The sequence below is a fragment of the Mastigoproctus giganteus genome, chromosome 12 (assembly GCF_048544385.1).
Source record: "Mastigoproctus giganteus isolate SK-2022 chromosome 12, ASM4854438v1, whole genome shotgun sequence".
Lineage (NCBI taxonomy): Eukaryota > Metazoa > Arthropoda > Arachnida > Uropygi > Thelyphonidae > Mastigoproctus > Mastigoproctus giganteus.
This window is the reverse complement of record NC_143586.1, coordinates 44,903,989-44,930,441: the sequence shown is the minus strand read 5'-3', so window position 1 is coordinate 44,930,441 and position 26,453 is coordinate 44,903,989. Positions and strand designations below refer to the sequence as shown.

The 26,453-nt window shown below is 38.3% G+C and overlaps 1 protein-coding gene across 1 annotated transcript in view; it reads left to right on the top strand.

The window, feature by feature from the left end:
• Nucleotides 1–7,361: 7,361 nt before the first annotated feature.
• The window catches only part of LOC150077002 (neurexin 1-like), a 265,455-nt gene continuing 246,363 nt past the window's right edge, over nt 7,362–26,453 (top strand). Inside the window, exon 1 of the mRNA XM_090386277.1 lies at nt 7,362–7,553. The gene's annotated coding sequence lies outside the window, so the exon portion shown is untranslated. The remainder of the gene's footprint in view (nt 7,554–26,453) is intronic.

The window sequence follows — 26,453 nt, the reverse complement described above, 5'->3', positions numbered from 1 at the left end:
AAAAATAAAAATAAAATAAAATAATAATAATATTTTGTAATATATATTTTATATTTTGTAATAATATTTTGTAATCCATTGTAATATATTATAATAATACAGTAATGTATTTATGTATGAGAAAAGAAAAAAAAAATAATAATAATAAAAAATAAAAAATAAAATAAAATAAAAATTGATAGTATGGCAAATTTAGCAAAAAAGAAATAAATAAAAATAAAAATAAAGTAAAATAAAAAAAATAAAAAAATAAAAAATAAAAAAATAAAAAATAAAAAAAAATTAGAATTTAGCCTTTCCCTTCACAAGAGTGAAATCTAGGCTGTAGAATTGCTTATCTGGTTTTGATTGGCATTGGCATACAAGGTCTTTCGCCGGGTAAAGATGCCGGATGCAAAGGCCTGCAGGGAGGAAAGATTGTCTGGAGTCTGGATTAGTTGATCCACGTTGGTTGGGGAGAAGTTCAGAATTTTTCTCCGAAGTTGATCTCTGAGATCCTCGTACAGGTCACTGTCAAAAAGAAGGTGGTACCAGTTTTCCTTGCCTCCACAAAAGTATAGGTCGGTAGCGAGAAGCCCCAGTTGGTGCAGCTTTTCATTCAGGGAGCCGTGGCCGGTCACCAAGAAGGACGTTTCAAGGCTGAGAGAGAACCAGGATCTTGCAGTTTTGGTCATCGCAAACTTTACCTCGGGGAGGATTCTTTTGGTTACTGCGCCTTGTGGCGACGTATTCCACCTGGTTTGCCAGATGTTGATCAGTTCATTGTAACATCTTGATTTTTCACGTTTATCATCTGCAGTGAGATTAAGCTCAATATCCAGAATACAGGTTGGTATTTTCTTTCTGATTCTGAAGCAGAGCCCACGGAAGATTGTAAACAAATCAAGCGGGAGAGTTCCAGCAATTACCTGAATAGCTGCCGTGGAGACAGTCCTGCATATACGGTGGGTAGCCAGAATCATTCCTCTTTGGATGGAGTTCAGTTTGTTTCTTATTTTCATAATAACTGCACGGTGGAACCACACACCGGCAGCATAAGTTACAATGGGTAGGAATACTGCTTTGTAGTATAGCGATAACGTTCTCTTAGACAAACCCCAATCACTTCGAGAGACTCTGAGGATGGAGGCAGAAACACCATTAACTTTGGTGCTGAGGTGTTGGAGGTGTGGGAAGAAGCAGAGTTTGTGGTCTATAGTGACTCCTAGGACCCTTGCTTGTGTAACTAAAGGCAGTTGCACACCAGAGATCTTGATTTGCGGGGGTCTCCGCAGGTCAAGCTTGTTCTTGAAGATCATCATTTTGGATTTAGCTGGATTTATGTGGAGCTTGTTTAACCTGGTCCAGATGGAGAGATTGGACAAAACGTGGTGAGCATTAGCTTCCAGAGCAGAGCGTGAGTTTCCAGACACGATAATGGTGAGATCATCTACAAATGGAACATGACAATGACTTTTCTTTGTTGCATTTGCACGCTCAGTCCTCGAATCTCAATCCTATTGAACATCTTTGCGATGAGCTGGAAAGGGCTGTTCGCTGCAGGCCCACACCTCCGTCGAATCTCAAGGAACTGCGTGACACACTCATGTCTGCATGGTACTCCATTCCTACACAACGTTTTCAGCATCTTGTTCAATCCATGCCTAGACGTATTCAGGCTAAAGGAGGCTCAACACGCTACTAGGTAGGTGTTCCTAATAAAGTGGCAGCACAGTGTATATTGTTATACGATGTAATACGTGAGAAGTTTCAATTTTGCTGTTCCGTCATGAAATTATGTATTTTAGTTTTTCTTGCTGAGTACAATTTGAATTGTGTCTTTTGTGTAAATCTATTTACATTCTATTTGATTAAAATCTGGTGCTCAGTTCAATTCAGTATTGAACTGTTTGCAGCAAAGATCCACTGATAAACTTTCAGGTAGCTTATATTTTATTATTTAAAAAACCAAACAGCAAATCAGCTACCCTTGCCTGAGGTCGACTAAATCAGCTACGTTGTGAGGAAGATCCATAAAAATTCCTCGCGTCATTGACGGGATTCGAACTCGTGTCTTTTTCACGCGGTGTAGGGAGAACAGTGATTTGTACAAACTCTGTTACTCAGGGGGCACATATTTGGTTCTTGGTTGGGCTCATATAAAATCCATTTATATTAGTATTAATAGAGGCAATTAATGTTGCAAGAAAGCAAGCTTATACAGCAACAGAAAACAAAAACTTACCATATCACCTGTTCATCCATTCCAATAATTCGAATTGTTCTTCCTTGAATTTATTCAAACTAGCCACCTCCACAAAAACAGATGGACAGCTGTTCCAACAATCGACCAACCGCTGGCTGAAGAAAAACTTCCAAATATCTATCCTGCAATTACGCTTCCTCAATTTCAATTTATGTCGGTTCACGTGTAGTCCGAGCAAGAAAGAATACCATGAGCATTGAACTTGCTCAATCCATTCAAACCCTTAAAAACATCAATCAGATCACATCACCTAGCAGGTGGCTGGTCTTCGAATGCTGCAATTTGGAAAACTGAAACCTTTCTTGGTAAGACCGTCCCCTTCCTTTTGTTTGCTCAATGGTCAAGAATTAAATGCTCAGAGGTCACGTACAGTCGCCGATGAAGTACGAGTAATTGTGGCTCAGTATAGTTATGATATCGTCTGTCTACAAGAACCGTTTTATATGACTGTGGTTTTTGGTCTAAAGTAGCTGGATATCCAGAAATACCAAGAATTGTGCAATCCTCGGATTTAATAATGATATCAATTTAACTGTTATATCAGGTTTATGTACTTAAAATGCAACAAGTGTTTTAATAGCAGTAGAGCATATATCTTTTTACATAATTTCATTGTATTGTTTCCAGTTGTTCTTCTAAACATGTACAACAAATGTCTTTTGGAGGGTGTTTTTCCAGAAATATGGAAGTCTGCTTTGTTAAAGATATTAAGGAAGCCAGGAAAAGAGGTGAACGATCCCAGAGCATACAGACCTTGATCCCAGATCCTTGCTGGGAAATTTGGGCAAACTGTATGAGCGACTATTGTTGATTCGAATACAACAGCTGGTGGATTGTCGCAATTTAGAACCGTTGCCTAACTACCGTTGCCTCGATAGCAGCAGCCAATTTTCTTGTGCCCTTTCTATTTAAGTGTATCCAACCCCTATAGAAGCAATCTCTCCCTTGTTAACAAGCAGAGAACCTGCTGAGAAAAATTCTACCCCACGACCGTTGTACAATCTTTCTAAGGCCATATTGATTTGATAAGGCTCTCATCATATGCTTCATCCTTTCGGGCCTGGGCATAACTGCAGACACTTTCAAATTCAACTCTAAACTCGCGAGTTTTCCTCAATAATGCACTGTACTTGTTAAGTAAGTCAGCAGATCTCCTACTCTTAATGCCATTAATTCCAACATGTACAACAAGGGAATCCTAACGCTATTGTTAAACCTGCAATTGAACCAGGCAAATGACCCTAAGAAGGAAAGAATAAAAATTGCAGACCACCTACAAAACCTCTGGCAAGAAACATGTGACACAACGCCTAAAGGAGCAATCACCAAAAAGGTTTATTCCCTCAATTAGTCGTACTTCCCCAAAGCCTCCTTCCTGGTACTCGCCTGGAGTGCAAGTCACCTTCCTGCTTACAGGCCATGGACCGTTCCAGCAAAAACTAACAGCCATGGGAATAGAAAATAACCCATATTGCCACTGTGGTGAAGAGGAGTCCTGGGAACACCTTATGTACGAGTGTCTCACTTACGACAACGCCAGACTTCAATTTCTCACAGAGATTCAAGGAAACCCCCGCAATCAGGAGTCAACTTTACTTCAAGAAGAGGCCATATACCTAGCCTTAACACGCTACGCCCAGGCTGTCTTCACTTGTAGAAGAGCAAGACTTGCGGAACTCAGGGCAGAACAGAATAACGTGCCACCCCTGCGATCCCCTACTTGGATAGGATAATGCAATTTACCCTGGGTGCAGGATACTCACAGGAGCACCTGCTCCTGTAACTTTCAACTCCCTTCTCCATCCTCTTCCTTAGAGTGGACTGCCTTCCCTCTTTGGTCCACTCCAACTACTGTTCTCTACATTTGACCTCTTCTTCTTCTCTTACTCCCCCATATGCTCTCTTATCTTTTTATTTTATTTTTACTTATTTTTTTTTTACAGCCTCAATTTTTTATTTTTTTATTTATTTTTTTTCACTTTTCATTTTTTTATTTTATTTTTATTTTTATTATTTTTTATTTTTTATTTATCAAATTTCGTTTAATTTAATTTAATTTAATTTTATTATTATTATTTATTTATTTATTTTATTATTATTATTTTTTATTTATTTTATTATTATTATTATTTTATTATTTATTAATTATTTTTTTTAATTTTTTATTATTTATTAATTAAATTTGTTTTTTATTTTTTTTATTATTTTTTTTTATTTATGTTATTATTATTATTTTTTTATGGCTTCTGTTAGGAAGCTTAGGCAACCAGAGTATAATGGACAGCCTGGCTCACCTCCCAGTGGTTGTGGCGGGCAACGTGGAGTCCCAGTAGGGGCCCCGCGGCCAAGCAGCCAGACATAACAACAGAACAAAACACAATACTACATTAACCAGACACTACACTTTTTATGGCTGTGCAGTAGTTCTGCATTTCATCACAGAGTACATATGGTGCAGATGTGGGAAACCAACGGTGGCGCCTGACCCTAAATACTATGCCACTATGCCACTAGTATCACTTTTTCCGCCCTTAAAAGATGATATCTGCTCTACAATGTTTTCAACTTTTCCCCCTGGCAGACATATCCTAGTCCTATTCCACCAATCCTTTTTGTCCACTGTTTCTCGTTTCCGTGACAATAGAATCACTAACAATAGCTATCTTCTGTTGGACAGCTTATTTTGTCCTAGAGGTATTCGCTGCATTGCATGATGCTGAATTGTGGCCTCTGGCATTGAATTCAGCAGCTGAGAGCTAATAGGCCCCACTTTAATACCTTCGAGGGCATCCACCTTACTCTTCAAGTTCCATATATGTATAATGGCATATCATTGTGATGTGCCTTTATGAGGACACATGACTCAAAACTCTAAAAGGAAGGGGATGAATCTGATTGGTCCACTTGACATCGATGGTTCGACTGTTGATGATCCTGCTCAGATAGCAAACAAACTGAATGAGTATTTTGCATCTACATTCACACATGAGGAATTATTAAGATTTGAAAATGGCAGAAGGTTATCAAATTGTAGCAGGATACTTAATGATTTTGTAATAACTGAAAGCAAAGTGGAGGAGAAATTGTTGAAGTTAAACATAAGAAAAGCACCTGGGGTGGATGGGATCTATCCAGTTATATTAAAGGAGGCGGCAAAGCAACTAAGCAAACCCTTAGCCATAATTATGAGAGAACCCTTGACTAAGGGAAGGTTCCCACTGACTGGAGATGTGCAAATGTATCCCCAATTCACAAAGGAGGATCTAAGGGTGACACGAGTAATTACAGACCAGTTAGTTTAACTTCTGTTCCGGGTAAAATAATGGAGTCGCTGGTTAAAGATGCATTGCAGGACCATCTAGACAAGACTGAAGCAATAATTCAGACACAGCATGGGTTTGTTAAGGGAAAGTCTTGTCTGACAAATTTGATAGGATATTATGATGTGGTTACAAAGGAACTGGATCCAAAAAATAATTTTGATTTCATATATTTGGATTTCAGGAAAGCTTTTGACACTGTTGCGCATGAAAGACTATTGTACAAATTGGAGCAGAATGGTATTAAGGGTAAGTTGCTACAATGGATAAAAGGATAGTTAAGTGGGAGAAGACAGAGGGTGGTAATCATTGGATGCTGCTATTCGTGGACTAATGTTATTAGTGGTGTCCCACAGGGTTCGGTGTTGGGTCCACTGTTGTTTTGTATATTTATCAATGATATTGATGAAGGTATATCAGGCTTAATGTCGAAGTTTGCAGATGATACAAAGGTTGGCAGGGTTGTTAATGACAGTAATGGCAGTATTATGCAGCATCAGTGACCGGGGTTCAAGCCCTTGACTGCTGAATACGGTACTGTTTCTTGTATTCTGCCTATCTTGTGAACTCCTCTGACCGTTTGGTCGTCCCGGAGTATAAACAGAAAATTTATTTATTTATCAGCCAAAAAAAAAAAAAAAAATCACACCATTCCCTCCAAATGCCTGTCCAGTTCCTCCTTAAATTTATTTAAGCTATCAACTTCCACAACGACAGATGGAAGTTTGTTCCAGCAATTAACCACCCGCTGGCTAAAGGCAAATTTCCAAACATCTATTCTACATCTGTCTTTTCTTAATTTGAATTTATGCCCCCTTAGGTTCGTAATCTGAACAAGTGGAAGGATCCCATCAGAATTCAGCGTTCTCAACCCATTCAAGGCCTTATACACCTCAATCAGTTCACCTTGCAGGTGCCTAGTCTCCAGCCACTGCAATTTGCAGAACTTAAGCCTCTCTTGGTAAGAGGATTCCTTCATTCCACTCACCAATCTTGTTGTCCTTCTCTGTACACTCTCAAGCAAATCTACATCCTTCTTGAAATGAGGCCTCCAGACCTGTACGCAGTGCTCAAGGCGTGGCCTGACCATTGTCTTATACAGAGGGACAATCACCTCCTTTTTACTGATAGCAAAATTCCTATATATCATTGACAAAACCCCATGACCTGCCCTGGCAGCCTGTCTACATTGCTCAGAAAACTTCATATCTGACTGCACAATTACTCCCAGGTCTTTTTCATGTTCTACCACCTTAAGTGTAGTACCACACAGTTGGTACGTTTCTCTGGGGTTACTTCTACCCATATGCAGTACTTTGCATTTGTCAAGGTTAAACTTCAGTTGCCACTTAGCCCATCTGCCCAAATTATCTAGATCCTGTTGCAGTAGCATACACTACTTGCTTTCTTGCATCACATGCCATTACTACTACTACTACATCACAGATTATTTCGTTTATCTACAATAGGAGGCGTATGGATATCAAGCGCTAAGTGGATAGTGTATTTCAGGCACCGTTCATAACTGAGGTGCTAGATTTTAAACTTTGGTGATAAAGATTAAATCGCTTTAGTCATATTAGAAACATGTGTGGATCCAAAATCGTAATAGCCAGACGAATTTGTGATGCAATTAAAAAGCAGACGATCCTTGAAGGACATAACGTATGCGTCTAATGTTACTACTAAGAAACGTTACGTCTCAGCTCAAACGTATGCGTCTAATGTTACTACTAAGAAACGTTACGTCTCAGCTACTGTACAGTTCAAATGCTAAGAAATAGACGGATGTGTTCCGTCAAAAACGAAAATGCTTTCTCCCCTTGCACACACAAGAAAAAACACGCCATCTCCGAACACGGAAATAGATGTCAACAAGCTTCAAGTTTGTACTTGCAAAAAATACTGGCGTGCTCTTTGTCCAACAGTCTATTTGCCCACTTGACCTCCGACTGCGTGACTCTTTAGCTGTTTTGATCTAGTTGATCGTAAGTACTAGTAATAATCTGTTACTTTGATAAAGAATATATCTGTTACTATTCTAAAGATTAAGTTTGCTTAATATTCGTATCATATTCTTGTGATATTATAGTTTTAAATTTTTAGCGATTATTGTTTTAAATAAATGATGAAAATAAGTGGTATATGAGGATCAGCTTTGAATACCAATTAGGAAGAAGGGAGGGGGTAGTCTTACAGTGTCGTGAAAGTTAAAAAAAAGATCGGGAACCATTGCTCTATAGTATTTGGCAACTGATGAAATGCACGTGATATGCAATGGCCAATAGAGGCTAAAGAGGGAACATCTTATCGATTAGTTCGGTCATGAGAGATTCGTCTGCTTGGGATAAGTCGCGCCTATAAATCCTAATGCTGAAAATAGAACAAACTTTGTCTTCACAACGAGTTGCACTGCAAATCACCGGATGTATCCGAGATGATAATGATTGGTTAAATAAGACTTCGTAATCTGAATAAGACTGCGTAATCTGAGCAACGGGAGGAATCCCATCAGTATTGAGTTTGCTCAAACCATTCAAGGCCTTATACACCCAATCAGATCACCTCGCAGGTGCCTAGTCTCCAGCCGCTGCAATTTGCAGAACTTAAGCCTCTCTTGGTAAGCGCAACCCTTTGTTTCCCTCATCAATCTCGTTGTCCTTCTCTGTATTTGTCAGATATTCAAACACTTCTCCAAAATTTAGGAACAATTCGAGACAGGTGTATATAGAAAATGAGCATCTATAAAAATCTTCCCCAAACACCAAAACACATAATCTTGGTATGACTCATAGTAGCAAGCTTGTAGGGTTCCAAAATGGAGTGATCATCGTCTCTCCTGGTAATATAACTTGTCATAAACATCTTGGATAATTTCCATTTCTCAGAAATGACATCCTGCTAATCCACTGTACTTCAATAATTTTGGTTACATTATTTAACATGAGTTGAAAAACATTCCAATTAAAATAAATGTCTTTTGGCTCTTATTTTTCAGCCATAGATAGATCACAGTTCGTCCATCCCACCCCAACTGGGAAAAAGTCTAAAATATATGACGTTTTCCTTTACCTGAAGATGTAGAAGGTTGGACAGCTTTTTAAACATATTTCATTTTCAGTAAATGTGAACTGCACTTGGTAGATGATTCAGCATAGGAAAAATATTTCGAAATCTGGTAACAAACAACCAGTGTGTACATCTTGACGTCACGACGCAGCTAACCCAAAGAAACAAAACTGGAGCTAGACAAAGATATCGACTTTCCATTTATCACTCATCACTTAGTGGAATTCGATGCAAGTCTGAGGAATGGCATCTATTTGGTATTTGAAGTATTCCGTCTGATTTTCACCAAAAACCAAACAAGAACAAGATAATAAAGAACATAACTTAGACTGGTATTAAAACACTGAGAGAGTAAAGAAATTTAAACGATTACTCAAGATAACTGAAAGGATAGTTGATTAACTATTCCATCTTTTATTTTGCATTTACAATCGTATATTTTTAATGGACAGAATTGTCATCGTTCATTCCCCCCCCCCTGTTGTTGTTGTAGGGTTTAAGAGCATCAGCGACTACGACCATGTTGCTCCGTGTATATTGTCTGTAAATTGCGTGTGTTCTGTGGTCGATTTTCTGTTTGCGGGACGAAAAACCCGAGTTTCCGGGAGAAAAAACTATGCTATACTCGTCTGAGACCGACTAATTCAGCCACCTTGTGAAAAGGGCCCATAAAAATTCTTCACGTCATCGACGGGACTTGAACTCGGGTCTTTTCCACCCGGTGTGGGGGAGGATGGCGATTCTGCCAACTGTGCTTTCCCCTCCCTTTTTTTTAAGCGTTAGAAGGTCAGAAGAAAATAGCAAATATTGAATTGATGTTTTTCAAAAAATGGATCTGATTGGCGTGATTTGTTTTGATATGAGGTGTATTTCATTGCATAATTTTGTACCGGCACATATATATTTTTGGAAAGCTTATGGATCTACTGTACCATCAAAGAAATATAAAAAAAACGAATTCAGTTTTAGTGAAAATTAACCGAGTTATTAAAAATTTCTAAATTAAAATAAAAAATACAAACTGGAGCAGTATGGCATTAAGAGCAAGTTACTGCTATGGATAAAGCGATGGTTGAGCGGGAGAAGATAGAGTAGTTATCAATGGGGTCTGTTCTTCGCGGAATAATGTTATTAGTGGAGTTCTCCAGGGTTCAGTGCTGGGCCCATTGTTGTTTTCAATATTTATCGATGATATTGATGAAGGTGTATCGGGCTTAATGTCTAAATTTTCAAATGATACAACAGTTTGCAGGGTGAGTACTGTAACAAGATCTAGGAAAATTGGGTCAATAGGCTGAAAAATTCCAGTTGAAGTTTAACTTTGACAAATGTAATGCATAATGGTAGCAGTAACCCCAGAGTAACGTATCAGCTATGTGGTACTACACTCGGGGAGGTGGAGAATGAAAAAGATCTGGGGGTAATTGTGCAGTCAGATATGAAATTCTCTGAGCAGTAAAAACATGTTGCCAGGACAGCTCTTGGGGGTTTGTCAATGATATACAGGAATTTTTCTAGCAAGGATAAGGAAGTGATTATCCTTTTGTATAAGGTGGCCATAGTTAGGCCGCATCTTGAGTACTGTTTACAGGTGTAGAGGCCTCATTTTAGGAAGGATGTAAATCTGCTGAAAGGGTGCAGAGAAGGGCAACCATACTGGTGAAGAGAAAGGGTGCTCTTCCCTAGAAAGGCTTCAGTTCTGCAAATTGCATCGTCTCCAGACTAGACACCCGTGGGGAGATCTGATTGAGTGTTTACAGCCTTGAAGGGATTGAGTAAGCCGAATGTTAATGGCATTATTCCACTTACTGAGATTACACCCATGAGGGGATATAAATTCAAGCTGAGGAAGGATGGTTGCAGGATAGATGTGCCGAAGTTTGCCTTCAGCCAGCGGCTGGTTGATTGTTACAAAATGTCCACAAGGTATGCCATTGAAACGATTTCCGTAAACAAAAAATATAACTTTACTTTCTTCTGTTCCTTGATGAAAGTTTTTACACCGTGTTTCGTTTGAATAATCGCGAAAGAAAGCATGTCTGTTAGGAAGTCACCTTTGTGAAAAGAAAGTTTCACGTGACTTCGAGTGAAACAGAAGAGCTGCAAAAGTTTTGAATTTTAACCCATATGGTTAATAAAATTTACAATTTTGGTGGCCAATTTCACCGCAACTTGAAGGTTAGGATCTTTCTCCACGTCATCGAAGATATGTTTCACGGAATTGTGGAAAGCGAAATTTCCAATCGTTTCTTCTTGCTTTCGACTCCAAGTACAGTCGGCTGTCTCGATACCCGCTCCAACGAGAACGATAGAAAATTCGAAAAAGTTCCATCACCATCGGGCACTAGGCTCTCCACGCACTGAACCAGTTCTACACGTCAGGAGATTAAAAAAACAAAACAAAAAAAAACTCATTCCATAGTATGAAATTTGAGAATTAACAATATCCGAATATTTATATTGCAATAATTCTCTCTCTCAGGGTAACTCAGAAACGTTTTTTGGCTGGTGCAGCATAAGCCTCATACTTTCTTGCACCATATGGCTAATAATAATAATAAATTATTGTTGCTACTCATTTTAACAATTACTTGGATCTGCTGGAAGGGGTGTGGAGAAGGGCAACGAGATTAATGAGAAGAACAGAAAGGTACTCTTACCAGGAAAAGGTTTGAACGTACTGAATAAGCTCAGTGCTGATGGAATCCTTCCTCTCAACACTTGGGGGCGCATGAATTCAAATTGAGGAAGGATGGCTGAAGGTCGAATGTGCGGAAATTTGCCTTTAGCCAGAGCGTGGTGGATTGTTGGAACAAATTACCATATGGTATTGTAGGAGTGGATGGTTTCAATAAATTCAAGGAAGAACTAGATAAACTGTTAGAGGAGTTGGACAGATGATATTAGATTTCTTTTGCTGCACATCGTTTGACGATAATAGTATCACGCACTCCTCTTTCTGTAGAAAAGATTAACATTGATTTTTAAAGAAAAAATCGCAAATGAATATTTCAAATGGCAATGTAACAACATATGTATAAGCTGTAAAAATTATTTGCTTTGCCTCAACTTCTCTTGAAGTATTTGAATGGCTGCGTGCCTGTATATTTTCCTGTCTGTAAGTTTCGCATAAATAAATAAATATTAGTTTTATTTCACGATCATTGTTCATCACTTTTTAATGAATTAAAAAGTGAAATACAATTGTGGTTGTTTCATCTCATTAATGAAATATAAATTGGGAGTTTTCCTTAAAACTGGCCATGAAAGGAACAAAAAGAGAAAGTTTAATATCGACATTACTCATTATCTCAATTTGATCAATCATGGTGAGCCAATATATTCGTGAATCAAGGCTGCTGTAAACATCCATAAAATTCCCCAACTCCAGTCTGTAATAGCTCTTTTCCATTTCTCCATTCGGAAGAGTGGGTGGAGCAAACTGAAGACAGACCGTTTATTTTAAATGTTTCGCGATTTCTTTTTTACAAATCAATTTATAGTAAGTAAGGAAGTAATATTTTCTCTAAGGAAATCCGACTCTTGACAGTCACAGGATTGTAAAAAAAAAATGAATGGCAGCGCCATAAGAAAAATAAAAAAATTTAAACTTTAATGACGCTCCAAAGCCAGCAAAAAGGAGCAATGGAATTTCGAGTTATTAAATCGTGCTTCTGGTAAGGAGGCATGTCAGATCAATAAAGTGGGGTGTTCAGACTTGTTAATTAACTTTTAATTCCTGCCTTGATTGAGAGCAGTTTGTGTTTATGCTTTGGCTTACTTTCGTTCGCCGCATTATCTCCTTAATTGATTATCTGGGTCGTTTTTTTTTTTTAGCTTTCTTCTTATTCTTCTTAGACGAGGGGGAAAAAAAAACTTTTGACTGCAAATTAATATGTAGAAATCCTTCCGACAGATGCATTCGGGTCGATTTAATTTAGATGGATGAACTACGGACAAGATGGTACTTGACAGTGCACTGATATTACGTGTTCGCAATAAACTTTTAAGGATATATTGCTGGTTGCGGAGTATCGATAAATCGGGCAAGCCTTTCTCGAAATATTCTTCGGTGAAATCAGTGCATAGTAATTATTTAATACAGGTTCCTGTCGATAGATGGAGATAGTGGTCAAATTGAAATCTTTCAGTACTGTATACAGCGGCGTATTGGATATACACCATCCTCCAACGTGTATTAGGACTAAAATAAAAATAAACACCTGATCAGAAAAAAGAAATTTTCAATGGCAGAGTATGCATCCCCCCCTGCCCTGCGTGGTCTACTCAATATCAGATTCCATTCATGGGCAATGATCGATTCAGTAGTTGAGGAAACTGTCGGGGGCCCCCGGACCAAAAGTAATTGCATTTGTCGTGGATTTTGGTGATCTGTGGTAAGTGCACCACTACACCTCAGTAAAATGGTCGTTCTCGTGAACTATAATCACTAACCTTCTAGGGAACGTTTCCCACAGTATGCGGATACTGGAATCCTACTGCACTCTACCAATAAAGTTACTATTCATTCTCTGCCTGAACTCGAATGTCTTCTTGTCTTACTTTTTTCGAAACATCCCAGATATACTTTAGTTGGATTCATATCTGGCTTCTGTGCTGTAAATGGCACGTTAACAATATTATTATCCTAAAACCACTCTTGTACTGACTGTGCTTTGCGGTACACAACGTTTATAATGCTTATTCGAATATGCTCCTCTTAAAACAATTACCCCATACAGTTAAGCCACAATTGTTCAGAATAACAACTACATTCACGGTTTCGTCAATGAAAACCACTAGACCAAGTACCATCCACGTAAATAGGCCCATACCATCACTCTACCCCAGTCACCAATCATTTTTGGTATAATACAATCTAGGCGAAGCCGTTGTTTGTGCATAAATCACAACCAAATATATCCATCTGATTCATCACTTCATATCACGTTCTGCTGTTAATGCCCAATGCCTTCGCTATTTGCACCAGGATATACGGTCACGTATCTTGTTGGCAAACCGCTTCGGCCTAGAGCAGCTGTGTGATCCATTTTCTGCACTGATTTTCTGATGGTTGTTGGTCCTGCATTTAACTCGGTTCCGTCAAAAACTGCCTCTCCAGTCAGATCATCAAAGGTGCCTTTAAGATTTTCTTTTGTAAAAATGTTCTAAGGATCAATAATGGCAGTCCACCTAGCTTGGGATGAATATTCGCTTTACTTTCTCTCTGCCGTTGGTGAACGATGTTTCCAACATTGTTTTGGGTGTCTCACGTTTTCTGCTATTTGGTGAATGGACATATCCTTTACTGACAATCTTCTGTCATGCCTTTTGTGAAGGAAGCCGCTCTGTTCCATCCATCTGTCATTAAGCGTACATGCCTTTTAATTCTATTTTAGGGCTGGCTGTCGCGCTAATATGTTGGAGGATGTGTTAATCAAATTATCCTATATTTTGTGATAATGTTCTGAAAACGATCCAAGGAAATAATGAACTTAAACCCTCTATAATTCCTTAAAAACCATCTACAGAACTATCAGTAAGAAGGCAATAAATAGGAGTAACCCAATTACAGTACCTGTTAGAGTTACAGACGCTTAAGATTACCAAAAAAAAAATTTTTTTTTTCTTTCGTTAACTGAATTTACAGTGGTGCCATCTATGTCATCCTACAAGTACTAAAAAAGATTCTTCGATCTTAACTTAAAATTGAATAAATTGAATTGCTGCTTTTAAGTTTGTTCAGAAACAGGGTGGAGAGTTCATGGAAAATGATGTAACGTCTCAGGCGCAGGCTTAATTTTTATGGGGTCGCCTTTTTTAACAACGAAAAGACCATAATGGAGGACTCAAATCACGCGGAAATACAGGATTATCCCCCTCCCCGATGCTCCTTTTGTAAAGAATAAAAATTAAATAAAAAAAGAATAAAAACGTAAAGAATAAAAAATAAATAATACCAGCACACTGAATTACTAGAAAATAACCTTTCATGTTTGGGAATCACCATAAAAAATACTAAAATAAAATTAAATAAAAGCATATATGTTCCTGCAGTACAATGGTACAAGTTGATCATTTTAAATAAAAACCATTAAAATGTAAATAACTTCGAGTAAAAGAGTGCTTGAGACATTACATTTTTAAACAGCATCCTTTATATGTGCAAGGCAGTCGACATATGGTGACTGTTCTCAGTTGTGTTCGCCCATCGACTGTTGTGTCTGAGGAATGTTTATCACAAGTTAGAGAGAATCCACGTAAGTCACTATGGAGGTTTCCACAACAAAAGGAAATGTCATATGGCAGTAGCCAGGGAAATTAAAACTTTCCCTACATTTCAGTGCATGACACGCAGCTGTCATCAGACTGGAAAACCAAACCATTACAGTGGATGGTTACTGGAAAACTGGATGAAAATCCTCAGATTTTCATCCAGTTGTACATGTCCTGTATCCAGCACTCTTACTCGAAATTAATCGCATTTCCATGGATTCTCAATTAAAATGGTCACCCATAAGACTATTAAAAATTAATAAGCTAATTTTAATTATAGTCAGGTATGGCAGAGATAATCGCTGCAATATTCACGAGGAAGAGGACTGATCATGTTTTTCTGTTATTCAACATTCCTTGTCAGCAGTGATACAGTATGACGCATTAAAGACTTTTTTTCTGTGAGGGACAACGTCTTTTTGTCAGAGGCGCTAATTTTAGCTCCAAACAGGAGAGGCAAGCGATTGAAGGGACGTTGTGCGTGTGTTAGATAAACACCAATGGAAGGAAATTAAATTAGGAATCAACAAGAAAAAGGACTGATCAGCTTTGGGACCAACGTTTACAATTTGTTATCAAACGTAATAAAATATTCATTTCTGGTTCGTTTCCAAATGCGAAATTTTTAGAAATTACGAACTTTACTGACTCATGAAAATTTCAAAATCATTCTACTGATATCGGAAACGATCATGTGGCATTACGTTAATGGTTATTTCTTTCCTGACCATTTCAGGCCTGCTGGCATTTTGATAATTGTAATCAATGCTTTGACGTCATAGTTATATGGCCTAACTGGAACTGCAGCGCCACGCTTTTAATCTGCACTAAGCAGAAATATTTAAAAAATCGGTAAATATTAACTAATATTTATTGAAATTAACTTTATGGGTCAGTAAGTCTACATCTTGAGAAATTTTTTAACAGTTACTAAATAAAAAAATAAAAACTCTTATTTAATAAATTTAAATGCAGTATATATATTGTTTTGCTTCGATTTGAGATATTTAATTAATTACAAGGAAATTATAAGGATTGTAAAACCAGTATCTTGCTTTCTCTTTTAATGAAGTTCTTTGTTTCAGTTTCTGTATTAAAATAGCATTTCAGGAAAAATTGATTGAGTAACTAATTATCCTAATCTAGTTCAGTTGATTATCTGGGTCGCATCACTTGAAAAAGGACCAGGTTCCGTCTAGACAGGAGCAAATTTACATTTTTTTATCACATTTCTGCCCTTCCCCCAAGTAATTTGTGGTAATCCTTTTCACCCTCGTGGATAGCACAGTTTTAGGATCGCCGTCCTCCCCACCGGGTGGAAAAGACCTGAGTTCGTGTCCAGTCGATGGCGTGAGGAGTTTTTATGGACCTTTTTCATAACGTGGCGCAGTTTGTCGGTCTCAAACATGGTTTTTTCTCCCGGAAACTCTGGTTTTTCGTCTAGCAAACAGAAAATTGTCCTCAAAACACACGCAATTTGCAGACAATATACACGGGGCAATATGGCCTTGGTTGCTGATGCTCCTAAAACCCTACACAACAACGACATCGTTTTGAGGAAACACACACCCACAATATCTGTAAATATTGCGTGTATTGTATGGCTGCTTTCCCTGTTCTTGCTGGATGAAAATCCTGAGTTCGGAGGGCAAATGATTCCTCTCCTGAAAAGCAAACCAACCATTGAATCCATGCAATTTACAGACACAATATACTGACACCTCATGAACGTAGTTGTCTTGTGGGAAAACTCCAAAGACTCTACTAAGAATTTAATTTCTGTCGGCTTGTTTACGGCAAGTTTGAAAATGTGATTCTAATATTTTAATGGCGTTCGTTAGTCTACAATAAAGCTATAAAACATTATTGTAAACTGTTAGGAGTCAGCACAGTGTCGTGTAAACTGTGTATCAAATTGGACCGGTTTTTACATGTATTACTGTGCTGGCCACGAGGGAAATCAGTAAGAACTTCATTCGTTTCCTAATGTATGTGACAATCATATGTAATAGCAGAGGGCAAGCTTATCAAAGTGTAGTACCAAGTTCCTTCAGATTTTATCATAGAGTTATAAGAATTAATCGATTGATGAAATGTGGCATATAATATAACTTATAAACATTAGTTATTTTCGAAATTCATAAACATGTCCTCCGTGGTTCGATTCTCTCTCAATGACCGAAAGAACTCTTTAGGCCCCTTCAATTGGAGTTGTACTTAGCTGAACTCAGGCGGAGGGTGTAGGGTTTTCCCGTGAGTTATTCTGCGTTTTTTCTCCCCCACAATATGCAAATCAGTCTGAGAACACACACATACACACACACTGTACAGTCAAAAGGCTTGTGGCCCGTATTAGGATTAGCCACTAAGTGTAGTGGAAGGCGATTACGAACGGAAGCGGAATAGCTTTCCTACTCACAACTGCTGCTATTGAGGTAACCCATTGTAAAATTCTTGCAGATGAATTTCACTTAAATTCAAAACTAAAATAATGAAAAAAAGAGACAATAATAAGAGTTTAAATGATATTATTATGAAGAAATTCTGGTTTGTTTTGGGTTCAATAAGTTTAGGGCATATTCGTTTATCAACATTACTGATGTTATTTGACACTAATGTTGGAGACAGCAAAGATAAAACTACCGTTAAGGTATTGCCCATTTCAAGATGTTTTTACCACTCCTGAAAAGGTGGGGATGCCCATTCGTCTATAAATTTTAAATCGATTCGCTTTAAAAATTAATTGCAAATCGCATTCCAATCTTCATACCTGACTACAACGGAGTTCCATTTTTCATGGACTTGCTGCTTGGTACGAACGATCTACGTGATTTGAACTATGTATTTTCTGTTTCTGTCTTTTCTTCTTCCCCTTATTCTGTCTTTTGCTTCCTGTCTTGCTTTCAAACTTGTTCTTTTTCTTTCTAACTCTGAATACTTTTACGCTTCTATAGCGTTCTGAAGATCAATATGTCGAGTATATCGGTACGACAACCTAAGCTAGATAGACCCCTGGCCCGGCTACACGTTCCAGGGATGGTAACTAACTTCAGGCAGCTTGCTACCGTGAGCTAGTCATAAGTGGCCAGTCATACAACATAAACAACATACCTACGATACACTTACGCTACTACGCTGATTGGCCTTTAATCTCTATGGTATCTACACATATAACAAGAAGAGTTGCCATAGTTTTGTCGGGCCTCATACACCTCTAAATAAAATATATGCATCATATGATGTCAGCGGGCTGAACAGAGCCCGCTGACATCATATGAGTGTTTTCTGCGGACCTGAAGTTTCATTAATTTTCGAATTCGCTATAATTTTCAGCGACTTGTAAGTTTTAATTTGAATCGCCTCATAAATACATACCGTTGCACTTGATTGGTTTGGTAAATGATGAACGCAAGGCTTTTGATGTTTCAGAAGTCAAAGATCTTTTGCTTGTAATCTTGAGTGTAAATTGGATTTCGGCCTGGACACGAGCTGTTCATTGTATAACTTTTTAATATAATACTCTCTTTCGGATACTGGAAACTCAAATTTGGAACCATCTCCATAATCCATCTCCATCTCTTGTGATATGGAACATTTATAAATTTCATAATCATTTACTTATTATCTCACGTGCAATTTACAAAATATGTTCTGTTAGCATTCCAACTGGATCAGAGCAATACCAAACTTACTTGGGTCCCCTCATCCTATCTCGGAATTTAATGTTCGGTGCAGTTTTCACTTGATTCGCTGATGAATGTCTCATACTTCTCGAAATACATAAAGGTTGCTAATGGTTGATTATGAATAGCGGAGAGGAACATCATTCTATAATTTACGGATGCTTTTTCACTTTCGAAGCACTTCACTAGGATGTCATTATTTTATACTGGTTTGGGCTATATTTGCTGATGTGGTTGGGTTAGTTTAGAATTAGGCACTCACCCTACTAACCCAGGTACTATGTGAAAAAGCTCATTAAAATTCCTCCCGTTTCGATAAGATTCAAATCCGTGTATTTTCAAAAAGATTTGACGGTTTTCCCTCCGAAAACTCTGATTTTTCATCCAGGAAAACTGACAACAAAATCACGCAATTTATAAACATTGACGCGTCATAGCCTTAGTTGCTTTGGCATAATGAACAAAACAAAAACACAGAAATTGTTGTCTTGGATTTATAAGTAAGATAATGGAAGGTGTTTTTGAAAAAAACAAAGTTAGGACTTCTACTAGTTAGACAAGTTTTTTCGTATTGACAGTTTTTTCGTATTGACAGCATATTACAAAACACCACTCCATTAGTAGAACTGTCAGGCTACTCCAAAATAAGTTTTTTGTTTTTTTTTATTATTTTCATTGTGTAAGACAACGTTGACAAAGTGCCTAAAGAGACTTCATATGTCATCGAATATTCCGACAGAATAAGTTGCTTGTTCCTTATTCAAATAAAAACAATGACTATAGAAAAGAAAATGTGCACATGTCGTGGAAAAATGCAAATTAGCATCGAATCACTACAGCCTGTTCACATTCTTGTAGAATTCCAGCACGCGACACTCAGGTTGTCGTGGCAACAGTGAAATGTAGACGCCAAGCAGATCAACGATAGCGCACCCTACCTACGAAATGCAGCGTACCCAAACAAACAACGATATACTAAAAGAATGAAAAATAATAGAATCTTGAACGAAGAGGAAAGGAATTCCACAGATGCTTTAATGGCTACTTCGCAAATTAGGACACGCGAGTCCGGTGCACTTCACTGGACCGAGAAGAAGAAGGAATGGGTTAGAATGGTTTGCCAAGTGTTAAAAAAAAACGTTCCTGTGCTGGAAGTTGTAATTAATGGTCTCTCAGTGGAATTGCTGCCATAAAACTTCAGCAGGAGCTGTAAGTATATGTCTCTAAAGCAGGCTGTTTGGCGTAAAATCCTCAAGTATCTGATGGAACCGACACGAAATATTTTTGTAGTCTGAGAAATAGCGATGACCAGTGAGTTAAGGCTTATTATGATAATTAGCTGAGAGATGAATCCCGAAATTCAGGTCAATCTTTTAAATTTCAGAGGGACTGTTACTCACCTTGAAGATTCATCGAAGTGATTGAAAGAACACCGGTCCTTCGTTGGTGTGATAACGTTAACGAGAGCAACAAAGGAGGCACGAAAAATATTGTACACTGTTGAATGCAACTTTTAACGAAGGGTTATTGAAAGAAATAATGCTGTTATTATAATAGGGTTTCAGGAGCATCAACGACTAAGGCTATATTTCTCAGTGTATGTCGTTTGTAAATTCGTGTCATCTTTCAGGGAAGAAAAACCATACTGCCCTCTCCCGAGACTGACTAATTCAGCCACGTTGTGAAAAAGGCCCATAAAAATTCCTCCCGTCATTGACGGGATTCGAACTCAGATCTTTCCCACCCGGTGCTAAAAGGATGGCGATTCTACCAACTGTGCTACCCACAAGGGCTTTCGCTGTGCTAGTTTCACTACTGGGTCAGTTGGCATTAATCCAGTATCAGATTTTGAGAAATTGTTTTCACTCACTCTTTTATGTATGATGTCTTGTTTCCAGAAGAGATTTATAATCTGGTTTTAAGTATTTTTAGGGCGTCTTGCGATCTTTTAAATAAATTCTTTCCCCAAGTGTGATTCTTATCAATAAAAGAAAAAAAATGCATTCCAGGAGATGCTTTTGGATTAACCCTTCCAGGATGGATGGGGTTAACGAGGACTCACGAACATCCTTGTTAAATTTTTGGTGATTATCCCAGTCCCTTAAAAAATTAGCTCGATAAAACTTAAATTGTTAGTATGCCTCTTGCACCCTTCCATAGGAATGGTGGTACATTCATATGGAATCTAGAAGAGAGTGGAAAGACTAAGTTTAAAAGTGAGTTACTATCTGATCTTACTCAGAAAGTTACTCAGCTGTAGGATAGATTTCAGTATTTTAAATTTCAGAACTCTTATTCTTACCAACGAATAAAAAAAGATTTGAGGGATTCACCTCGGCTTTCCCTACGTAATTAAAATGCGAACAACAACTGGACTTGAGGGAAAACACTTGAGATGTATGTGCGCATATTTGCCATAAAAAAAAGAAGAAAAATCCAAACTCGGTCCATTGAGCATACCCAATGGAGTAGGGCAGCAGCTGTTTAACTGGCAGTCAGAGCTCCAACCTGGGTGCTATTAAAACTCACTTGGCGTTCGCTCCATCATGCCTAACGGCTTCCGGCCAGATAGTCTCATTAACTGGCTTACGAGCACCGCATACTAACCACCACTCGCCACGCACTTTTCTGTTGACCCCGGTTGGTATGACAACAGAGATAACACTTAATTCATGCACGCACCCCTACTGGAAGTTAACGGCCACGTGACACGAAATATACACATCATTAAAAGTGATGTCTTCAGTGTGTATCAACACAATATGCAGCTCACCACGTGTTCGGAAAATACCCAATGAGTGCGTTCATCCACGAACAATCCTAACGGAGACATTTAACCTATTTTTTTGAACCCACATGTGGCGCAGCACTTCGTGATACACAATAATCCTTCCCTTGAGTTGGTGTCGGAGGTCGAGTGGTACAAATTTGTGTTGCTAACAGATGAGCGGATAATGTTGGTATTCTCTAAAACATTAATATTTTGTATGCACCGTCTAAGGCTAATTTCTTTTGGTACTTACTCTGAAAACTAGTTGACTTCCATGGCTTTTCAGTTCCATTCATCACCTCCGTGTTTATTTATTCACTCTAGGATGCTTTATTATTTTCAACCATTATTATTATTACCGTATATTTCGGAGTATAAGTCGACCTCTATTTTTGGCCTTGAAGTTTGGTACGTAATCATATATTCGTTGTAAAAGTTAACTTCCTTTTTATTTTTCGCATCTCTCATGGCAGCGTACCACAGTAAGATATGCCTTAGAACCGCTGTCTATTTTTAATTCAATTATTTCCACTCAATTCAATAATTTTCAATTATGTAGGTCAATAAACCAAAATATGCAGGCATAGGTCGCTCGTGTTGATGTGTTTATATTGGAAGATTTGATTATGTAACAGAGCCATTCCTTGTCCCTGTTTAATACTTTATTACAAAATAGTTTCTCTGTAAACGACGCCTTGATATCAATGAACGTTTTTTTCTTTAATTTTTTTTAAAGAAATGGGCAGCCTCGAAAGTTTTATTTTGTGAGAACTTGAAAAGTAAATCCGAAACAACTCATTGAATTCCATGGGATGTTTCCTTTTGATGAAGGCAAAGCACTTCTTTTGGCTTTAAAAGATAGCCGACAATATACAAGGGAAGGTTGAAAAGTTTTTAGCCCCTTATAGAAGTAATACTGGAAAGTTGCGAAAATCCGTTTGTTTTTCAACATAGTTCCCCTCCCCCTTAAGTCGACAGACTTTCTGGCACGATTCATTGGCTTTGGTAACCTGCTCAAATAAAATTCAGATTTTGACTCATACCAACTACATCCATCCCAGCATTGTAACAGTCGAATTTCTGTCCGTTCACGTCTTTTTTTGAGATTTGGAAATATAAAATACTGTAGTCCGATAGATATTGATATTTATTACTTAAAGCGGTCCCAGCCAACCAATGGCAACCCCGCTGTTAGTTACACATAATTTAGCAGTACTCTTATATACTCCCTCTCCTGTTTGCCCAAGTACAGGGAGGGAAAAAACCTGCCATGACCAAAAAAAAGATTGATATGAACAAATTTAAAAATAATCAAATTACATAAAACATAAAATATACATATAATTAAATTTCAGACAAAGTCCAAACTTCATTGGAAAGATCTGCATCTGTTCACAGTCTGTTGGAAAGCCAACAGCGCCAGGGGCTGCCGAGAGCAGAAATTCCAGCACAAGGAGCTGCCGAGAACAGAAATGCTAGCACAAGGAGCTTGAGTTGCAGTGGATATAGCAAACTCAAGCCTCCACGATTTCACAGAATTCTAGGTAATTCGGCATACACCATACCGCATTACAAATCCAAGGCTTCCAGATGCAGAAGATTCTTCCGCCTAAGAAATATTACAGTTGCAAAGGCTTGGAAAGCCAAGAAGTTCTCCTGTTTATCAACTAGAATTGTCTCGCAGCCTTCTGCCATAAGATTGAGATTACAAACCCGAGATACCAATTCAATTCGTAGATCACAGTACTCCTCACAGTTGTACATAATATGTTCCCATGATTCTCTTTCGCCACAATGGCAACTAGATCTTTCATTAATTCCTAAATCATGCAACTTTGCATTAATCGAACCATGACCAGTTAATAAGAACATAGCTTGTAAGTTTAGGGCTAACCATTTGAATTTTATCGAGGCTGCATTTCTTAAATCTGGGAAAATTTTTTGTATAATCTGCCCTTTATCACAAACACTCCAACGCTCTTGCCAGACTTTTACCAAAGCATCCCAGATTCTTGTCCTTTTCTTCCTATAGAGCCAAATTCGATGAGTATGGTGGATGCTGTAATAGCTCGAATCCACAATCATGCAGTGAGTAACAAACTCTGTGTGCGCCGGTGCCTTATCTTGATTCAAGATGACCCTTTGGCTAATTTCCCCTGCCTCTTGAGCTTCCATTCCTCGCGAAAACGTCCCAGTGGGTTAGAATAATATTCGGCATTGATAGTGGCACCACTTTTCAGAAAATCAACCATGATCAATCCTGCATCGCAGAAGACGGATGCCATAACTTTTTCAGCCAACTTCTGCACTCGAAACTTTTCAGGAAGAGGGATACTTCCACTGTTTCGACTGTTCTTTTGTTTCACGGTTGAAGTGGTACGCCGGTGTTTCGTCTATAATGACATACTGTCCCCAAAGCTGAGCTTCAAAATACTGCACACTCATGATTACACCTAACTCTTTCCTGTTTCTGATCTGCACTCAGTGTTTTTATGGTAACTCCCCACCTCGAAGAAACTTTAATTTCTAAAACATTCACCACAATATCGTGAGCTCGCTCATGGGAGATGCTGAATGTTGTTTCAACGTGCTTCAGTATTGTTCTACTGTCTTGCATGATCAGGTCACGAACGGTATCCACATTTGCAGGTGTCGACACGGTAATAGGCCTCTCCCTGTAGGGTGTATCTTCAACACCATCTCCTCCACACTTAAATTCTGCAACCCAGATTTTGACTGGCATATGAAGGACTAGGTTCCCTTAATGCTTTTTACATGTCTTCATGAATTTTTTTTCGGCTACATTCCCTTTAAATAAAGGTACTCAATGACTGCACGGTGCTTGATTCTCTCGACAGTCGCAATCTTAATTCGGCTTCCACACTTCAACTCTTTCTGTAAAGGTGAAAAATCTAGTTACAAACCCGAAATTTTCCGTGAGCACACAAGAAGAGTCACAGCACAAATTGGCAATATTATCACGAAAACCTTGATATCACGGTAACATTATCACGAAAATCTATTGGGCTAAAACCTTTAACTCCCTTTCGTACATTTGTGTAAAAAATACTGTATGTACACTGTCAAGTCAAATCTTTGTGACCACCCACATGTTTTAGCAATTGGCCGTTTCTCCCCCCCCCCCATCCCGCCTGGTGAGACTCTTGATAGCTAACGTGGTCCTCTGATGACACACCGTTGTGAATTCCTGCTCAACCTTTGACTTCTATCTATTGGCCTTCGTGGGTCGCACGGTTGGTATAACCACTGCCCTCCCCACACCGGATAGTAAAGTCCTGAATTCGAATCGAGTCAATGCTCCGACGAATTTTTATGGCTCCCCCCCCCCACACACAACGGCTGAGTTAGTCTGTCTCAGGCGAAGGTAGCATGGTTTTTTCTCCCGTTATACTCGGGTTTATCGTCCAGAAAAACAGCAAATCGACCAGAAAGCGCACGCAATTTACAGACATATTATTATATATAGCCTAATATGGTCTAAGTTGCTGATGCACCTAAGCCCTCGTGGGTAGCACAGTTGGTAGAATCGTCGTCCTCCCCCACACCGGGTGGAAAACGTTCGAGTCCCATTGATGACGTGAGGAATTTTTATGGGCCTTTTTCACAATGTGGCTAACTTAGTTGGTCTCAGGCAAGGTTAGCATGGTCTTTTCTCCCAGAAACTCAGGTTTTTCATCCAGCAAAACAGAATATCGACAACAGAACACGCAGTTTATTGTCAATTTACACCGAGGAATAAGGCCTCAGTCGCTAATGCTCATAAAACCCTACAACAACAACTGATGCACCTAAAACAACTAATCAACCCATTTACTGTATTTCATTGATCTGCTTACTTCTAGCATGAACCTGCTTTTATACGTATTTCAGACATGTGGATGGCTGGTATGGATGTTTTTTCTTTTTCCTCTAAATCCCCGGCTATCCGTATTCTTTTGGCAACGTAGTGTACTTAATAAACTAAGGCATAACCACCGCATAGAAGAGAACATGTGTCCATTCTGAAAGAGCTGAAGCACACAAGGAAGGTACCAAACAGGACAAATTAATGTTTTAAATTAAAGAGACTTTATATTCTAGCCCCAAGCGTACATTCCTTTTAAGTATCTTATCTAGTAACAGATGCTAAACAGTCTTAGAAGTAATTTTAACTTTTGGAAGGCTTAACTCAGCTAAGTTGTAACGTTAGTTGAAAACTCGCAAACCGGATTTAGCTTCAATGGGAGACTTACTGAACAGTTCGTAGTTTGTTGTAGGGCAGAAAACGAGCATTTTACATGAACGCTTCGGACTTGTGTAGTAGAAGTATAACGACACCCTTAAATCTCCTTACTAGACGCCTGTTTGTGCGTACGAGTCACGCAGGCAACGAAGGTTTATTAAAAGTGTGCCAGGATTGCCTTCACTCTTTTATTGACTTTCAAATTTCTACGTTTCTCTCATAATCCCGGTGTAATAGTTGCTTTGTGTTCATGTGCTGACGCTCGTGATTCCCGCTGAAAAGGTAATGTTTGCACGTATCTACCGCTGACTTCATCCCGGACATTTATTCATAGATCACGGAAGTCCAAAGGTAAAGAGGAACAGTGGCGCCTCCATGTAATTTTTCAAAAAACGAACGAAAATACAGAAAATCCAAATATATTTCTAATGCATTTTATCCAATTGAGTTCAACACTGTTGGACCATACCACGAGGCTCCCTTTTAAAAAAAAGATATACTTAAATTATCGATTAATGCTGTTCATATACATAAAATAATAATTCAATATTTATTAAATATATAAATAATTATCTAAAAACTAAACCTTTAACTCTTTAAAACTGACACTTAAATTATCGATCAATGCTGTCCATATACATAAAATAATAATTCAATGTTTATCAAATATATAAATAGTTATCTAAAAAACTAGAACTGAAATGGAAATGTTTGTAGGTGTCACTACTGGTAACTTTATCCGGGACATAATGTCATTTTCCAAAAAGCAAACGAAAATATATATATAAAAAAAACATATTTCTAATGCATTTTATCCAATTGACTTTAACAGTGTTGGACGACACGA